The sequence below is a fragment of the Rhamphochromis sp. 'chilingali' genome (assembly GCF_963969265.1).
Source record: "Rhamphochromis sp. 'chilingali' genome assembly, chromosome: 13".
NCBI lineage: Eukaryota > Metazoa > Chordata > Actinopteri > Cichliformes > Cichlidae > Rhamphochromis > Rhamphochromis sp. 'chilingali'.
In genome coordinates, this window is record NC_137940.1 from 16,974,933 (window position 1) to 16,994,463 (window position 19,531).

Consider the following 19,531-nt stretch of genomic DNA (forward strand, 5'->3'; position numbering starts at 1 on the left):
GGTTTTTGGATGTTCGCGGTTTTGGCACGGGTAGGGCAGACGCATTTAGTGGGCCTGTGAAGGTCATGATGTAACGTGGGGTATTGAAGAGTTTCACGTGTGTTACATCACGGATGCTGGAAGAATTTATCAGCTGTAATTTAGCTATTCTCACTGCTCTGTTAGTTTATTCGCCGATATGACACGAGCAGCATTTAGATATGTATCCATACACACATTTGCCAACAATGTGATAGGGTAATAAGTGTCGCACTGTGTGAGGAAGTCAGGAGTGGCAGAGAAGTATGTGAGTTTGGTGTTAGGTGGGACGAGAACAGCTAGAGTGGTACTGAGCTGTGTGGTAGGAGTAACAGGCTCAAGGCCGGGGCGAGGTTACATCAGTGATCGGCTCTGATCCCCATCTTGTGACAGACAGGTTAACAGATGAGGTCAGACAGGACTCTTTGTGGAGCCTTCAAAGCTTGTGTCGAGTAATGGAGGGGGCGTTTCCGCGATGCGCGTATCGAGGCTTGCTTTATTTATGGGAGGAGCTGAAAATGATGACGTCCGAAGCCTCGCTGCCCGGCTGTACCACGTGACTGGTTCATGAAGTGGTTCGAACTTTGCCGCGAGCTATGACAGCGATATAAACCCCTCAGACTTCATTCAAAATGTGGGTGTTTGATGGAGAGTTGCGGTTAGTGAGACTTTGGAGACAATTTGGAGAGAGTTTGGAGGTTTATGAGAGTGAGGAGAGAAAGTCAGGAGAGAATGGAGCCACCTAAGAAGAGGAGGATGTCCTCCCCTGTGTGGGAACATTGTTTTTTTTTCCTCCCAACAAGGTATGTAAATTTCTACAGAAGATGTATTTTCATAATACTGATGGTGCAATACAATTTATGTTAAGCTGTCGTTACTTTTGTACAAGGTGAAGTGTTTGCTATGTGCCAGGGAGCTGGGATATAACAACAACGCCTCATCCATGCTTAGGCACTACAGAGCTTTGCATGAGAATAAGGGGAACACTGATTGTGGAGCAAGACCAGGTGAGCCATCAAATGCCATGATAATATAGCATGCAGTAATGTTACTAAATGATATAACAATATTATACGACTGTTATAAGTTACGTGTGTGATATTTGTGCTTTGTTTTTATTGTCTTTCCTCAGGAGAACAATTTCAAATAGATGAAGACCTGGTTAGCATGGTGATTGAGGACTCCCAGCTATTTAGCATTGTGGAGGACAAAGAATTTAAAAGATTTGTTAAATCATTAAATCCTAGCTATGTTCTCCCCACTAAAAAGGTCATAAAAGCAGTGAAAATTTAGTTTTTACAGAATAAAATGTGGGCAGGACTGTGGCTCAAAGCCTCAGTGTGTAGCTGTCCATACCTGAACGTTACAAAAGCACAACCACTGTCCGCACCCCAACCACACCTCACCTCACATAAATGATCATTTCCATTTTAAGCATTTCCAAATGATAATTTTCCATACTGCCAGTATAAATATACACAGTATACTGCTATCACTACAATATACATGTTTTACACACTCCTTTTGTTGTTGACATTTACAGGCTGTGTGCAAAATGCCACACTCTTCAAATTCATGCCAACTAATATTTTTACGTCCAGTAGATGTCCTACTAGAGCAAATGAAGCTTCAAGAAGCTTTGCGCTGGGGTGAACCAATTGGATGAAAAGCTTCAGTGCTTCATGAAGCTTCATCTGCCCATCACTAGTTAGAGGACCTAGTGAGGTGGAGTTCACTCTTCTCTAGAGAGTAGAGGAATAAAAGGCTGTGTCCAAATTCAGGGGAAGGATGCTCATAAGGACACTACCTACCTACGTCACAAGGTGTCCTTAGACGGACGGGTAGTCAGGAAGGGAGCAGCTGTGGACAGCCCCCTTCTATTCTCCATATGTCATGATCGGAGGCAATAAGACGCAGGGTTCTCAAGCACGAACCGCTTTTTATTGAATTGTAGCAGCAGTGTACGTGGCTACATCAATTTCTGGAAAACACATATACAAACCAGTATTCTAGTGACCTCTAGTGGCTGCCCCCATGGTAGCCTTACTAGGACAACATAAACAGATTTCACAACATCTCCCCCTTTAACAAAAGTACTTTAAACATAAAACAGTGGCGCTGCTCTTGCGGCGACCAGCAGGTTGTCTCTGTCTGTCAGTGTCAGTGTCTTAACTTATTTTTTATTCCTTTATTTTATCTTATTTTTCTTTCTTTTTTTTGCCTGAGGAAATCCTACAGCATCGGCTTGTGCTTTGTGGAACTTCTTTTGTTGAAGATGGGTTTTTTATTTCGCTTGGTTTTATTGGCAATCCTGACGGTTGTTTGGAGTCAGTGCTACTCCCACACAATTACATACTCACGGGAGTTTCTTCTGGATCTTCGGTGGACAGGCCCGTCTTTGGACTCTTTTCACCCTCCAGTGTTTTCCAGCTCTGGATTATCCAGTAATCACAGGGGCACTTTTGTTTTTAACAGAGTCAAAGCAAGGAAGCGGGGTAAGAAGGGAGGCCTACGTCAGCGATTGCGGAAGCAAATACGGTACAACCGTATTCCTTTACCATCAATAATCCTGGCTAATGTGCAGTCTCTGAGGAGTAAATTAGATGAACTGCATTTGAATGTTGCACATTTACGTGACTACAGGGATGCATGTCTAATGGCATTCACAGAGACTTGGCTCAAGGATTCTGACTCTGATTGTTCTCTGGAATTAAATGGCTTCGGGGTTCCCATACGTTTGGATCGAGACCCCGGAGCTACCCAGAAATCGCAAGGAGGAGGGGTGTGTTTGTATATAAATCAGAAATGGTGTAAAAACGTGACCGTTCGTAGACAAGTGTGTCTGCCTGACATTGAGCTCCTCTCTGTGTCTTTGAGGCCGTTTTATCTGCCGAGGGAATTCCCACAGATCAACGTCACCGTCGTTTACATCCACCCCAAAGCGAATCCTAAGAATGCGACTGACACCATCTCCAATGCTATCCACTCTCTACAATCTCTCTGTCCTGAAGCCCCTAATATTGTTCTTGGGGACTTTAATCGCTGCGACTTGAAGAAAACACTGAGCAGTTTTTATCAGTATGTGCACTGTCCCACTCGCTTCAATAAGACTCTGGATTTATGTTATGGCTCCATAAAAGGTGCGTATACATCTGTGGCTGGCCCCGCCCTCGGATCCTCGGATCACAACACGGTGCATCTTCTGCCAGTTTACAAGACTGTACTGAGAAGAGAGAAAGTGAGGAAACACCGCATAAAGGTTTGGAGTGATGATGCCTCTTTAGCCCTGCAGGGCTGCTTTGACTGTACAGACTGGTCGGTGTTTATAGAATCATGTAGAGACATTAATGAACTCACTGACGTTGTCTGCGGATATATATCCTTTTGTAGAGACATGATTATTCCCTCAAAGGTTGTGAATTCTTTCCCTAATAACAAACCATGGTCCTCTAAAGTTCTTACGAGGCTGATTTACGAAAGGAATAAAGCTTTTACTGAAGGGAATACCTTGAAAGTCAGAGAAATTAGGAAGGAGATTAGATCAGAAATTAAAAAAGCTAAAATAAAATACAAGGATAAGGTAGAGGCGGAGATGGGTAGCAATAACTTAAGGGTGGCTTGGGCTGGCATGAAACACATGACTGGTCACTGTCTCAGTGACTGTAATAAGATAAGTCTCCCTGGTTTTAGTTCAGATTTTCAGTTAGCCAATGAGCTGAACAGATTTTATTCGAGATTTAATGATAACTATATTCCAAGGAATACACTTGATTCCTTAATAGAGAGCACCAGAGGCCCCCCAGTTTTGTTCTTTGATGAAAGAAGGGTGGGAAATCTTTTTAAAATGAGTAAGACTAATAAAAGTCCAGGTCCTGATAATATATGTGGCCAGGTGCTTAGAACATGCGCTGAGCAATTATGTGGTATTTTTTATCACATCTTTCTTTTATCTCTTCAGCAACAGAAGGTTCCAGAGGTATGGAAAAAATCAATTATTTCTCCATTTGCTAAGACCACAAAACCTACATCATTAAAGGATTTTAGGCCTGTTGCTCTTACATCTTTAGTGTTGAAGTCCTTCGAAAAACTTGTCAGGAAGGAGATCCTGCAGTAAGTAGAGAAGCTGATAGATCCACTACAATTTGCATACAGGCCTTGTAGAGGTGTGGATGATGCAGTGGTCACTCTGTTGAACTTCCTTTATCGCCATCTTGATGGCGCCAAAGCTCATGCTCGGCTTTTATTTATCGATTTTTCTTCTGCTTTTAATACTATCCAGCCACATCTTTTAGTGGACAAGCTTCTTAACCAATTTAAACTTAATTTTAATCTCGTTGGTTGGATCTTAGACTTCTTAACTGATAGATCACAGTGTGTGAGAATAAACGGCTGTTTTTCCAAACAGCTGAACTCTTCTACTGGCTCACCACAAGGTTGTTGTCTCTCTCCTCTTTTGTATATTTTGCACACTAATGACTGTCGCAGCACACAGGCCAATAGGCATTTCATCAAATACGCAGATGACACAGTCATTGTAAGCCTCCTTCATGGTGAAGAGGATTCCCATGGGCCTGTTGTGGAGGAGTTTGTTTCATGGTGTGATCAGTCCTTCTTAATGATTAACACCTTGAAAACCAAGGACATGGTTATTGATTTCAGGAAGTCATCCCCTCATCCTGCGCTTACAGTGGTAAATGGTGCAGTCATTGAAATGGTGGATAGTTACAAGTACTTGGGGGTTGTTCTTGATAAGACCCTGTCCTTTGAGTCACATCTTGCTGCTACAGTGAAAAAGGCCCAACAAAGACTGTACTTTTTAAGGAGGTTGAGAGGTTTTAATGTTTCATCTGAAATGATGACTCTCTTTTATAAATGTTTTATTGAATCTGTTTTAACTTTCTGTATCATTGCTTGGTACGGTAGTATGTCCATGGATAATAAGACCAGACTTAACAATCTGGTTAAAGTGGCGGGCAAGATTTCAGGGAGGTCTCAGGTCCAGCTTGTGGACTTTTATAACAGGCAGGTGCTGAGGAAGGCAACTTCTGTCCTGTTGTGTTCAGATCATCCTCTCTTTAACGATTTTCAACTGCTTCCATCAGGTCGTCGTTATAAAATGACTGCAGTGAAGACAAAGCGACACAAATTGTCGTTTGTACCTAGTGCTATTATCTTAATTAACAACACTAAATTGTAAGTGTTGTTGCCATTGCACATTGCACTTTTTTCGATGGAATATCTAGGTTGTTTTATCAGGCTTATATTATATTATAGTATTTTTTTAATGAGTGTACGTGATGTGTTGGTTGTATGTTTGTTGTTTGTTTTGACATACTGCGAATCAATTTCCCATCAGGGACAATAAAGTTACCATTGACCATTGACCATTGAGTGTTGTCAGAACGCAGGAAATCACGGGGGTAGACTACCCTCAGTCCTGATAAGGGATTATTCTGCCCTTAGAACATAGAAAGGAGATAGTCCTCAGTCTCTGAATCTGAGAGGTACTTTAATCTCCCGCCCCCTGGAAGTCACTCTCACAGGTGTGGTAGGGTGGAGAGGAGACCCCAGGACAGGGATTGGCAATGCCTGCCTTACTGGTGGTTCTTGGGAAGCAGCCGCCCCTTTAGTTGGAGTAGTCGGTGTAGCTGGAACAGTGCTCTGCTGCTGCTCCTCAGGATCAGCGGTGCCTGGGACAGGCTGAAGGTGTCGTCTGTTGCGGCGAGTCACGTTCCCATTCGCCATCTCCACCAAGTAGGATCTCGGCTCCTTAGACTTACTGATGACCCTGGCTGGAGTCGTCCACCCCTTTTCCCCGTCAAGCTTCACTACAACATCCTGGCTCAGGAAGTGGACGAGCTGAATGTCTGCGGTTGTAGAAGAATCTGTAAGAGTCCTTAGCTGCAACATCTCTTTGGCACACCGTGTCCCTATTGACTGGACTGGGCAGCAATGTCTTTTCGAGTACTGGGACGGTGGTGCGGATTTGACGTCCTGTCATAAGTTGCACCGGTTGCTGCAATTGGTGTAGAGCGGAAACTCATTAAGGCTAAACAGGGGTCAGGCTGCTTGAGAATGTACTTGGCCATTTGGACAGCTCTTTCAGCAGCTCCATTTGACTGGGGGTAATAAGGGCTCGACGTAGTGTGGGTGAAGCCATAACTCAGTTTGAAGTCTTGGAACTCTGATGATGTGAACTGCGTCCCATTATCACTGACCAGTTCTAACGGGATGCCCCATCTAACGAACATGTGTTTAAGCTTGTTAATGACCTGTCTGCTGGTTGTTGTAGTGAGGGAAGCAATCTCAACGTCTCTTGAAAAATAGTCAACAACGACAAGAAAGTTCTTACCCTCAAGCCCACAAAGATCACTCGCAATCTTTTGCCAGGGGCCATTGGGCAGAGGAGTAGTCACGAGAGGTTCCCGTCGCTGTGTAGGCTTGTGCTCTCTGCAAAAGTTGCATGACCTTACCTTATGTGTTATTTGAAGTCCAATGTTGGACCACCACACTGTTGATCTTGCTCGCTCTCTACATTTAGTTAGTCCTTGGTGGCCTTCATGTAATTGGTCAAGGACACTGGGTCTGAGTGCTGTGGGAATTACGATGCGATCGTGGTAGAGCACTAGACCATCTGATTCTGAAAGGTGGCTTCTGGCTGCATAAAAGCCTTGCAGTGGTGAGCTCTTTGCCATTCTCCGAGGCCACCCTTGTCTGATGAAGATGATTGCTTTTTGAAGCTCTGGGTCCCTCTGTGTAGCTCTACGAATTTCCTCCAACTTATGTGACTTGATAGGTTTGCTTGTCACTGCGTTGCTCACATATGCCTTGACCTGGCTGTCTGTCTCGGACGGGTAGCATCCGTGCAGTGGATGTCTGGAGAGTGCGTCCGCCACCACTAACTGTTTACCGGGAACATGCTCAGCAGTGACATTGAATCGCATCAGTCGCTTCAGCAGTCTCTGACATCTCAGTGGCGTTTTATCAAGGTCATATGAGTTGATCAAAGGCACCAAGGGCTTATGGTCAGTTTGTAGACGTACATGACCCATGCCTTGGATGTAGCGGGTAAAACGTTTGCAGGCCCAGACAGATGCTAAACACTCTTTTTCGATCTGCGAATATCTTTTCTCTGCATCTGTGAGCGTGCAAGAACAAAAAGCAATGGGCCGTAACTCCCCGTCATTGTCCTATAACAGTGCAGCACCCAGGCCATAGCTGCTGGCGTCCGCACTGACAACTGTTGATTGGCCTGCATCATAATAACAAAGTGCTGGTGCAGCCACGAGCATTGCTTTTGCTTTATTGAATGCTTGCTCCTGAGGCTCGCCCCACACCCATACAGTCTCTTTTTTGAGTAGGTTGGAGAGGGGGTGCAGCACCGTGGACAGGCCTGGCAGGAATTTTCCGACATAGTTTATTAATCCAAGTACCTGCCTGAGTTGTTCTACATTGGTGGTGCTGGGCATCCTGGCAATTGCCTCCACCTTGCCATCATCAGGTTTCACACCATCCGCACTGATGATGTGACTGAAGAACTGTAGTTCGTTTTTTCCAAAGTGGCACTTGGATCTGTTGAGCTTAAGTCCTGATGCTTTGATTGTCTGTAATATTGCATCTAAGCATTGGTCATGCTCCTCTTTGTTAGCCCTGAAAACCAATATGTCGTCCATCACGACGACAGTCCCATCTAGGCCCTTGAGCAAGGTGCTCATGAGCCGCTGGAAGATCTCGGGTGCTGAAGTTATGCCAAATGGCAGGCATCTGAAGCAAAACCTGCCCATGGGAGTTATGAACGTGGTTAGTTTTTGGCAGCTGGGATCCAGTGGTATTTGCCAGAACCCACTGGAGGCATCCAAAGTGGAGAAAACTTTAGCCCCTGCTAACTTGGGAGTTATGTCATCCAATGTGGGCAAGATGTACCGTTCACGCTTTATTCCCTTATTCAGACGTTTTAAGTCCACACACACCCTGACCTCACCCCATGCACTTTGCCACTGTCTTCCCCAGTAGGTTACTTGCATATTGCCCTTTTATAACTGTAATCCAGTAGTGGTACTTTTGGCCTTTGTACACTGTAGTAGCAAGGAATTTACCCATGCACTTGACTTTTCCACCAGGGCTGTACACAGTTGGCTTACACTGGATAAGTTTGGGTCTCTGCTGTAGCTTATTAAGGGTCGCTTCTGTCATTACAGTGGTGTCTGCGCCTGTATCAATTTTGAAATCAACTGGACTGCCAGCTACACCAGTAGCTCAATGTCCCAGTCGGCATCTGAGCCTGACTCCTCGATGACTGTTGTTTTAGGCTCAGTTACTGCTCCCAGGAAAAGCTCCCCTATGAAGAATGAATCCTCATCTGAGTCCTCTACAGCCTCAGCCCTGACCTCTTTTAGCATTTTGGTTTTGCATACAACTTCAAAGTGTCCCAACTTATTGCACTTTCTGCATCTTTTATTGCGGGCTGGGCAGTTTTCTCTTTTGTCATGCACCCTGTTGCATCTTTGACATTTTGGTTTACTCTCACCATGTTGTTGCTCACGTACCTGATGAGGTTGGTAGTAACTCCTTCTCATGCTGTTATAATGCCTCTGTTTCACCTCATTCACTGTGCTTTCCACTCGGTCTGCACTTTGCTGTTTGACTTGTTCACTCTGGCGTGCTAGTTGAATGGCTCTATCCAGAGTTAAGTGCGCCTCGAGTTTTTGTGAAACATCTTTGTCAATTAATCCAATGACGATACGATCCTGGATCTGCTCGTCTTTACTGCCGGCAAACTCGCAGTGCTGCGTGAGCTCGTACAGGCTCCGCACGAAAGCCTCGACCGTCTCCCCGGCCCTCTGGCTCCGTAACGTTTCTCTTTGGGACAAAGTGCTCATCGAACTTTTGTATAACCAGATCATACTCAAACTGCAGAGTTGGCCTGGCCTCCGTAGCAGTGGGAAACACAAATGAGCCTTATATTGGTTCGGCATCTCTCCCCATGGAGTAAAGAAGCGAGTTCACCTGCACTTCGCCGCTCTCCATCCCTAGCTTGGACGCCACTCAAAAACGGGAGAATCTCTGCCGCCATATCGGCCACTCTGTGTAAAGTCGAACGGCTCCGGAGGTCCAAATTTAACCATTTCTTCGTGTAACTTGGCATGAAGTCCTCAATTCTGACACCATGTCATGATCGGAGGCAATAAGACGCAGGGTTCTCAAGCACGAACCGCTTTTTATTGAATTGTAGCAGCAGTGTACGTGGCTACATCAATTTCTGGAAAACACATATACACACCAGTATTCTAGCGACCTCTAGTGGCTGGTAGCCTTACTAGGACAACATAAACAGATTTCACAACACCATAGAAACTTTATTGAACAAACAATGAGTATCCAACATAACAGACGGGCTGTGGACAGCCTCCTAGTCTTCAACTCCGCCCTTACTTGCATGTTTTTCCGTCGCTAGCGCCACAGCGCGAAAACTTTAAAATGGACCTACAAATGTTGCTCCGTTGTGTGGACAATTTCATTTCTTGAGGAGCTAGAAAAACCTTATCGTTGTCGCCTGCACGTTTTGTACCTTAGGCTCGTCAGAGACAATCATATCCAGGTAAAATAATTTCCTTTAATCTACACGCATTTAGGAATTACTTAGCTAATTACATGGATAATTGAATTATTGCCAGCGTTGTGCCAAAAAGTGTTCGCCTGCCAAAACTGATTTCCAATGTTTCTGTGTGTAACATCTTCATGTATGTTGGTAAATAGACTTCGGTGAACATGGTTTACAAAGGAGTTTTATATATACAATAATTACCTGTTGTTCAAGTGTCTTCATAACTCTGGTTCTAATGTAGGTACAATTGATATATCTGTTGCGATGTCTGCTGTCCTCTTTACCAGATTACTCTTAAAAAATAAATTTGTAATGTCAACAAGATTGTTTTTGAACTGGATAAATAAAGGATATACAAAAGTCACTGCCAAAAACTGATTGCAGCTTCTACCTTGTTACAGGAATGTTGCTGGTGGCTCAAAGTAACTTGATACCATTAGTGAGGGAAACATTTGACACATGTTTCACGTATTATAGAACAACAAGTTATTTATAGCAGGTTAAATATGAGCAATCAGTTTAGGGCAAAAACCAGAAATCAGTTTTTGGCAGACGATCATTTTTTGGCACAACATTAGTCATTCTTACACACGTACTGTATCATATAACATATATAAACTAAATATCTTAGAAACGTATAGAATCTAATCTTTTGTTCGTTTGTTTTTTTACATAGCACTTTATCAAACGGTTGTCTGCTACAGAGTTACAAGTATTATACATATATATAATATATATATATATAATATAGCATCCACCATCTCTTGCTTGCATATTTCTGAAAACATCTTAGTGGTGTGGCAGCCGTGATTGAGCCAGCCCTGCAAACTCTGTGGATGGACGATGCAGTGGACAGTGGGAGGAAGCATCCTACAGCTCTCCTTGCAGACCACCCTGTGTGATTCTCCACTCGCCAACCAGAAAAGACAAACCGCAGGTCTCAGTTGCAGCACCCCATCCATGTCTAATTTTGCTCGGGCAGATTCAACAACACTGCCAGAGACTTCCTGTAATCTATTACAGTTGTAAAAGAAACGGTCCAGGAACAGGTCACTCAGCTTAATCCTGTGTGAACAACTGAAAATATTGTTTTTCCATCTTTACATACTGTGTATTTGAAATATTCTTGTTTAATTGTTATTGTTATTTACTTTATTGCTATCAAATAAATATACAAGTAATATTGTTCAAAGTTAGCGTCATGTTCATACATGTTAAAAATGCCTGTAAATCAAATTGAGTTCAGTGACAATTACTGTTTGTTTGAATCAATTTATTAATAACATAAAACCTTTAAACTAATGCAACACATATAACAATGTAACAAATATATTCAAATAAATAAATTCCTCCATACATAACTCATTTTGGAACAAATCTTTCTAGAAGTGAAAACAGTCTGTCCATCCTCTCCCTGCTCTCCTCTCCTCAGCCTCTCTTTGCTGCCTCATGTCCTCTCTGATGAGGTCTAGCAGCTCATCATCCCTGTCTCTTCCTCTTTCTCCCTGTCGTAGGTGGCTGAGCCGCTTCGTCATCGCTGTTGTTTTGGTCACCCACTGCTGTGCTTGGCCCTGGGGTGTCCTCAGGGAGAGAGGACATTAGGACAGGAGGCTTAATGGAAGACATCTGTCCTCATCGATGACCTCATCGATGAGGGCAAACCAGGGCCTCTCCTGAGCCTGGATACTTGCAATTCTAAAGGCAGAGGAAATCAAAAATGACAGCAGGCAAATAAAAACACCACAACAACTCTTAGTAATTGCACATTTCATAACTTGTGTTCTTAAGAATTATCTTCTTGATAACACACATACGTACTAGAGATGGACCGATCCGATATTACGTATCGGTATCGGTCCGATGCTGACCTAAATTACTGGATCGGATATCGGAGAAAAATAAAAAATGTAATCCGATCCATTAAATATCACGAAAGCACCTCACAAAACTTGCAACACGCCGTAACTCACCTCAGAACGTTAGCACGTCGGAGCAGTATGCATCACGTGATAGAGCGGCTGTGGCATGCAGGACCTGTTGGTGGTCTGGATAGCATGTGGAGCTTCGCTACCAACCCGGCATTTCATCTCTGACAAAGTTATCCCGAGAGAAGTAAAGCAAGTGTGTAAGTCCATCTCTGAATGTTTGTAAAGCATTCCTGCGTTAAGCTTAACAAACGACTGCGTCTTCTTGCTGCTACTTCAATCATGAAACTGCTTAACGATCAGCTGATCGGCTTTTCTGTGCGAGTCCGTGTCTCTAGTTTGCTTTTGGCCCACTTTGCACCAGAAAGAGGAAACCAGCGGCTGAACAACAGCAGCACGTTGAAGCTTGATAATCTGTTGTTAGAATTTATTTAATATTACTTTCTACACCAGGATCTTTTTCTACGTAGCTGACGCTGGTAACTGTGCAGGGGCGGATCTAGCAAAGTTTAGCCAGGGGGGCCGATAGGGCATTAACAGGGAAAAGGGGGCACAAAGACATACTTTTCTTTCTTATTCTCATTTAAAATGTCTAGCTTTTAATAAATAATTATCTGACAGCCAAAATTTGATGCAAAATGAATAGAAGTACATTACTGTATATAGTAACTATTAAGTCTAATATATATATATATACCCTAGTAAGCTATAGTACTTTTTCCTTTGGGAAGGTACCATCTGTGCAGTCTGCAATTTTGTTGAAGAAAGATGTTGAATCTATTTAATATTTCTTGAAAAATAATTGATTTCTGTGCATTTTTTTTCACACTGCATCAAATTAAGGTTGATTACGTCGATTAAGCATCATGAGGTGGAGCGTGAGGGGTGGTTCCCTATTTTTTATTTATTTATTTTTGTTGTTGCTGGGAGTTGGAACCCTATTAGTTAGGTTGCTTAATATTTATGCTAAGTACTCTTTAAAATACCAGAATAGGGAGGATGGTGTAGGTTTAAGTTTATTAGATTGATCAGTATTGCTGAACTATGAAATATTTTTTTTTGCATACAGGTATAACAGAATAGCTTAAGTGTAGTTGTTGTTTTAAACTTGAGTATGAAGTTATACAAAATGCAGCAAGATATTTAAAAAACAGTTTTGTTGATTAAAACACACTATATCGGATTCATGTCGGTATCGGCAGATATCCAAATTTATGATATCGGTATCGGTATCGGACATAAAAAAGTGGTATCAAGCCATCTCTAATACGTACTTTGTATTCTTTAAAGTTATCTCATGTCTTCTGGCCTGCAAGGGGGTGACTTACCCCTGCAGGCCCATCTTCTCCAGAATTGTCCTGATCACACACAACAAATAAGAGAAGAAAGGAAACCATGGCAACTATGTTAATCCCTAAACCCAAAAGTTTTTACAGCAGAACATCGTCTGGACATCACAGGTTCTGTACAGCAGCGGTCCGTGAGTTGTTTGGTACCGGGCCACGAGAGTTGAGGCTCGAGCCTGTGAAATTTATGGTTTTCTGGGTTATTATTGTTGACGCGGTTTCCCTGGGTCTTTTCCCTTGTTGTAGCTGTGTGTCTTATTTTGAAAGAAATATTTACACGTTACCATAGCGACCAGAGAGCATGAAGCGGCAGAGAGGAGAATGTTACTGTCAATGTTGGCGCATTTTCAGGAGGACGCTGCTAATAAAGTTACACAATTACACAGTACATTCACGTTTATTATTATATTTACAAAGTACCACAGTTTTTGTCTTGGTCGGATCATTTTATGTGGTTGTATTCATCCGCGATACCTTAAAGGTCGCTCTGTGTCTGACATAATATGTCTGTGGCGCAAAAAAGGTTGGGGACTGCTGCTGTACAGCATGAGGGTTAATAGGACTGCACTCATATGAATATGATGTGTAAATTTATTTATTCTTGTACATCCAGGCCGTAGCGGCCCAATTCTTCACCCCAGTGAAGAGGTGATCGTTTTCTCTGCGTTTTAATAAATTAAGTCGTTTGGTCTTTGTTCCCCGCAACATATCACCAATTCGAAAAAATCTAAATTAGCTGTATGTAAGCGGCAATACAGGGAGTGCAGAATTATTAGGCAAGTTGTATTTTTGAGGAATAATTTTATTATTGAACAACAACCATGTTCTCAATGAACCTAAAAAACTCATTAATATCAAAGCTTAATGTTTTTGGAAGTAGTTTTTAGTTTGTTTTTAGTTTTAGCTATTTTAGGGGGATATCTGTGTGTGCAGGTGACTATTACTGTGCATAATTATTAGGCAACTTAACAAAAAACAAATATATACCCATTTCAATTATTTATTTTTACCAGTGAAACCAATATAACACCTCCACATTCACAAATATACATTTCTGACATTCAAAAACAAAACAAAAACAAATCAGCGACCAATATAGCCACCTTTCTTTGCAAGGACACTCAAAAGCCTGCCATCCATGGATTCTGTCAGTGTTTTGATCTGTTCACCATCAACATTGCGTGCAGCAGCAACCACAGCCTCCCAGACACTGTTCAGAGAGGTGTACTGTTTTCCCTGCTTGTAAATCTCACATTTGATGATGGACCACAGGTTCTCAATGGGGTTCAGATCAGGTGAACAAGGTGGCCATGTCATTAGTTTTTCTTCTTTTATACCCTTTCTTGTCAGCCATGCTGTGGAGTAATTGGACGCGTGTGATGGAGCATTGTCCTGCATGAAAATCATGTTTTTCTTGAAGGATGCAGACTTCTTCCTGTACCACTGCTTGAAGAAGGTGTCTTCCAGAAACTGGCAGTAGGACTGGGAGTTGAGCTTGACTCCATCCTCAACCCGAAAAGGCCCCACAAGCTCATCTTTGATGATACCAGCCCAAACCAGTACTCCACCTCCACCTTGCTGGCGTCTGAGTCGGACTGGAGCTCTCTGCCCTTTACCAATCCAGCCACGGGCCCATCCATCTGGCCCATCAAGACTCACTCTCATTTCATCAGTCCATAAAACCTTAGAAAAATCAGTCTTGAGATATTTCTTGGCCCAGTCTTGACGTTTCAGCTTGTGTGTCTTGTTCAGTGGTGGTCGTCTTTCGGCCTTTCTTACCTTGGCCATGTCTCTGAGTATTGCACACCTTGTGCTCTTGGGCACTCCAGTGATGTTGCAGCTCTGAAATATGGCCAAACTGGTGGCAAGTGGCATCTTGGCAGCTGCACGCTTGACTTTTCTCAGTTCATGGGCAGTTATTTTGCACCTTGGTTTTCCCACACGCTTCTTGCGACCCTGTTGACTATTTTGAATGAAATGCTTGATTGTTGGATGATCACGCTTCAGAAGCTTTGCAATTTTGAGACTGCTGCATCCCTCTGCAAGATATCTCACTATTTTTGACTTTTCTGAGCCTGTCAAGTCCTTCTTTTGACCCATTTTGCCAAAGGAAAGGACGTTGCCTAATAATTATGCACACCTGACATAGGGTGTTGATGTCATTAGACCACACCCCTTCTCATTACAGAGATGCACATCACCTAATATGCTTAATTGGTAGTAGGCTTTCGAGCCTATACAGCTTGGAGTAAGACAACATGCATGAAGAGGATGATGTGGACAAAATACTCATTTGCCTAATAATTCTGCACTCCCTGTACATGAAGAACCGCGGGACCCGCGATACAAGCTGGTTTACGGTTATTTTAAATAAAAGAAACATGTCTATGCAGATGCCCAAAGCTTAACAACACAACCGCTATAACAATTTAACTTTTGTACAAAACTGAGGAAGCAGTTAAGTGCTGAAAAACGTACGGAAGCAACTTGAAGATGAAGAAAAGACTAGAAAAATTTGCATTTCCTGCGAAAATGCTGTGTGGATACCTTAACGCTGAAGATTTCTGCTGAAAAAAGCTGAAAAAATATGTTGCCCTGAGCAGGATTCGAACCTGGCCCTTCTGCTCTCAAGGCGGCTACTCATCTCACTGAGCCAAACTCATTCTCACAAAGAAGAGGGGGAGAGACTGACAATTCTGCTGAAATGAGCAGAAGCTCCTGAGAATTGTGCTGATAAGAGGTGAGAAGGCTGAAAATTTTTCAGAAGAGGTGAAAAAGCAGAATTTGGGCAGAAAAGAGGTGAAAATTCTGAAAAATCTGCTGAAAAGAGTTCAATCAGCAGAATTTCTGCTGAAAAGAGGTTTTTTGCTGAAAACAGCTGAAAAAGCTTGGATTTGTGCTGAAAAGTGATGAAAAAAAATGAAAATTCTGCTGAAAACGGGTGAAAAAGCTCAAATTTGTGTTGAAAAGAGTTTAAAAAGTATAACTGTTAACTGAAAGAAATGTTGCCATAAGCGGGATTTGAACCCGGGCCTCCCAGTCTGAGAATGGATCCTCAGACTGGGAGCAGCAACAAGGACACAGAAACTAATTATCCGACATCTACATATCACCTTAACTGCTCTGAGACTGAGGTAGATTAGTCTTATCAAAAACTTCGAACAGTTTAAAAAAAAAAAAAAAAAAAAAGGGGGGGGGGGGGGTGGAAAAATAAAGAAAGTATAAAAAGAAAGTATATGATGAACTAGAAAGTGAAAATTTCAGAAGAAATTTTAAGTGTGCCTATGCCGCTGCTAATCAGTGTAGTTTGCCATTCATACGGCTACAGAGAGCAAAACTCAGCAGAGCAGCCATTCTCCACCATGAACTATGGTAAAACCAAACACAGCTCACGCCTCACAGATGACAGCTTACAGTTTTGCGTAAAGATGAGGTGACTTTTTACAGCCCCGATTTGCAGACGCTGTGCGCAGAGCTTCATGAGCAGAAGTCCCATTGTACCACGGCAGACCCGACAATGTTTGCATGAACACGCTTTGTAGCATTACTTTATTGACCACTTTTCACACATGGTTGCTGTACCCACACAGCCGGCTGTAGCTTTTCATCTCACAGCCCAACACATACCAAAAAAACCAGCCGAGAGCACGCCTGAGAGGCGTGATTGCAGATGTCGCTGAGGTGAGTCCATCTCCCCTGCAGCGGCACTGCAGACCACGCCCTGCCACACACATCAAACACGTAAAATAAATATTTGTGCACTTTTGCATTCACTTTTTGTTTTTTGTTATTTTTACACAGTGTTCTGAATGATTAACAATGGCCTACAGCCAATCTTGTGTATTATTATACAAACTTTGGTTATAAGATTCAGATAACTATTTAATAAAAGCTAAATATTTTATATGAGAGTAAGAAAGAAAAGTATATCTTTGTGCCCCCCTTTTCCTGTTAATGCCCTACCTGGCCCCCTGGCAAAAGCTTTGCTAGATCTGCCCCTGCACAGTTACCAGTTGTCTCTCAGAAACAGTTCATAACTTTCCTTCAACTCATTCATGTCACCTGTTTCTCCATCACCAGTTCAGCTCTAATGATTCAGTAAGGACATCTCCTGGTTCCGACCACCCGCCTTTACAGCTGTGACTCCAGCAAACATCAGCTGATACTAGAAATTAATATCAAATAAATGCTAACAGCAGCTGATCAAGCTTAAACTGCTGCTGCTGTTGTTGTTTAGCGCGATAAACAAACAAGAGAGAAAAGCCGATCATTGATCAGTTTCATGATTGAAGTTGCAACAGGCGAGAGAATGACAGGGGAGGCTGTCATAAAGTTCAACATCAGTAACTTAGCACGCACACAGCTGTAAAGAAACTGCATCGTGCTAGCTAGCACGCAGTACGAGTTATTGTAGAAAGTCAGCACAACGAGAATAAACTACACCTAAACTCGGTTTATATCTGACCCAAATAGAGTGCAGTTCATAACTTCTTACCTGAAATTCAGTTCACCTCACGCTCCGATCGGCAGCCGGTGTTCCAGATCTACTGGCGTTTAGATCAACTGGCGTTGGTCGAACAGATGTGTGGCAGTCTTGCGTTTCAGTAGCTCCTACCGACAAACCAGCAAAAAAACGCCAAATGTGTCATCTGTGACACTTGTGAGGTTATCTCAAACACACTCCGTCAGTCTTGATGCTGGTGAACAACAAAATGTTTAAAAATGTGGCGAGTTTACCTGGTGATATCCTCATGCGCGACGCGATCGCGAAAACAGCAAACAAGTAACACCACGCCGATGTTGTTCACAGGACAGCAAGAGTAAACGATCGGGAGACTCTTGTCGTCGTTATCGTCCCCCTCGCACGGTTTGTTTCTCTGAATTCAGCGTTTTTGCTTCACAACTAAAGCGAGCAGTTTGCTTTGTGCACTAACATGGACTCGAGTCAACCAGCGCCACCTCTGGCCAAGTGCCACAGCCTACAGCCAGATCAACCTGTGACACACATCTGCACCACGTTTGAATTAGTTTCATGCACATTTGTACCTTTCAATTGTGTCTGTTTGTGCGTCATGCAAATAAAACTTTGAAAAGAATGAAATGATATCATATATTCCTTATTGGCCTACATTTGTACAAAATTCCAAATTATATACACAAAGTCATAGAAATCACCACTCCAATTGGTGAACATGATTTTGATATTCTCTTTTTCCATAACAATGAAATACACCTTGGACAAATATGACACATCAATATTTCATTAGTGTTGTCACATCACATCCTGTAAGCATCGTCTGTCTGTGTCTTTTCCCTGGAAATGAATATTTCCAGCCAATATAGGCAATCCATCAACATGGCTGGAGAGTTGGTAGTTATATACAGTCTGCATAAGTGTGGTTAATCCAATGAAGATTTGTAAGGAGACGGCAGTTACTTTGAATTCACAGCAGTTACACAGTGATTAGTAATAAACAGCCAGTGAGAGTGAGTGGATTTAAGAAAGTCAGTGACTCAGGTGTGTCGCTTGGTTTGTCATCTGTTTGTGAGACTGGAGGAGACGTAGAAATCTTTTGTTTTAAATCTTAGTTAGGAAGATTCCTGTTTGAAAACAAGCACTTTTTGTGAGAAATGCAAGAAGTACATCTGCAGAAAGCACACAGTTACATTCTGTCCATCATGTGGACAAAATAGAAAATGTTGAGCATTGGAAAACTGAGAACGTTGGGCAAGTTCAAAATACGTGTTTGTAAGAACGAAAAACCAAATTGTTCCTAAAATAGTTATGGAAAGTCACTGTTGTATGTCTGTGTTCTACATGTTTATCTAATGGAAAATAAAGTTGCTATTGTTTTATTGCAGTTTATTGCAGTTTCTTGACAATTCTGAGTGGATTTACACAGTACGGGTCAAAATGACCCGCAACAAAATCAATGTCACTTTTTTGTTTTTCAACATAATACAAGGGTTAATTTCCAAAACTTCCATATGATCTTCAATTTGTAGCAGATCCACTATCACACAGCAGCTGGAGCAGTTTCAAATGGAGGTCAGTCCACTACTACCATAGCCTACTACTAGATTAACTTGTGACACATCTGCACCTGCTGCTATGATCACATTGAGTAGAGGCTGAGTGGCTGCACTAACCCCTGGTACATCCAAATCTACCCACAAACATGTTGAAAGATGCAATGCCAGCAATGTGGATTGTCAACACTGAAAACAATCAGTAAGCAAAGACAACAGGGATTATTTGTTTCTGTTTATTTAGCACCCACAACATTTGTAGTCGCCTTCTGCACAGGGAAAGTCCACACACACTGTGTGGTACCACTTTCCACAGAAGGTGCATTCAGTCTGCAAGATTGAATGAGATTGTCAGAGTCATTGTCTGACTGTTTATTACTAATCACTGTGTAAATGCTGTACATTCACAGTAACTGCCATCTCCTTACAAATGTTCATTGGATTAACCACACTTAAACAGACTGTATATAACAGCCAACTCTAAAATGTTTGTTCGCAGAGTAAAGACACAGACAGACTACGCTAACGACATGTGATGTTACAACACTAGTGAAATATTAGTGTCATTTCATTCATTTCAAAGGTTTATTTGCATGACGCACAAACAG

The 19,531-nt window shown here is 42.4% G+C and overlaps 1 long non-coding RNA gene across 1 annotated transcript; it reads left to right on the forward strand.

The window, feature by feature from the left end:
• Window positions 1-67: 67 nt before the first annotated feature.
• On the forward strand, window positions 68-19,184 carry LOC308409313. Its single transcript, XR_013974001.1, has 4 exons — window positions 68-821; window positions 908-1,025; window positions 1,151-1,725; window positions 18,943-19,184. It is a non-coding gene; the product is annotated as an uncharacterized lncRNA (long non-coding RNA).
• The last annotated feature ends 347 nt before the right edge of the window (window positions 19,185-19,531 follow it).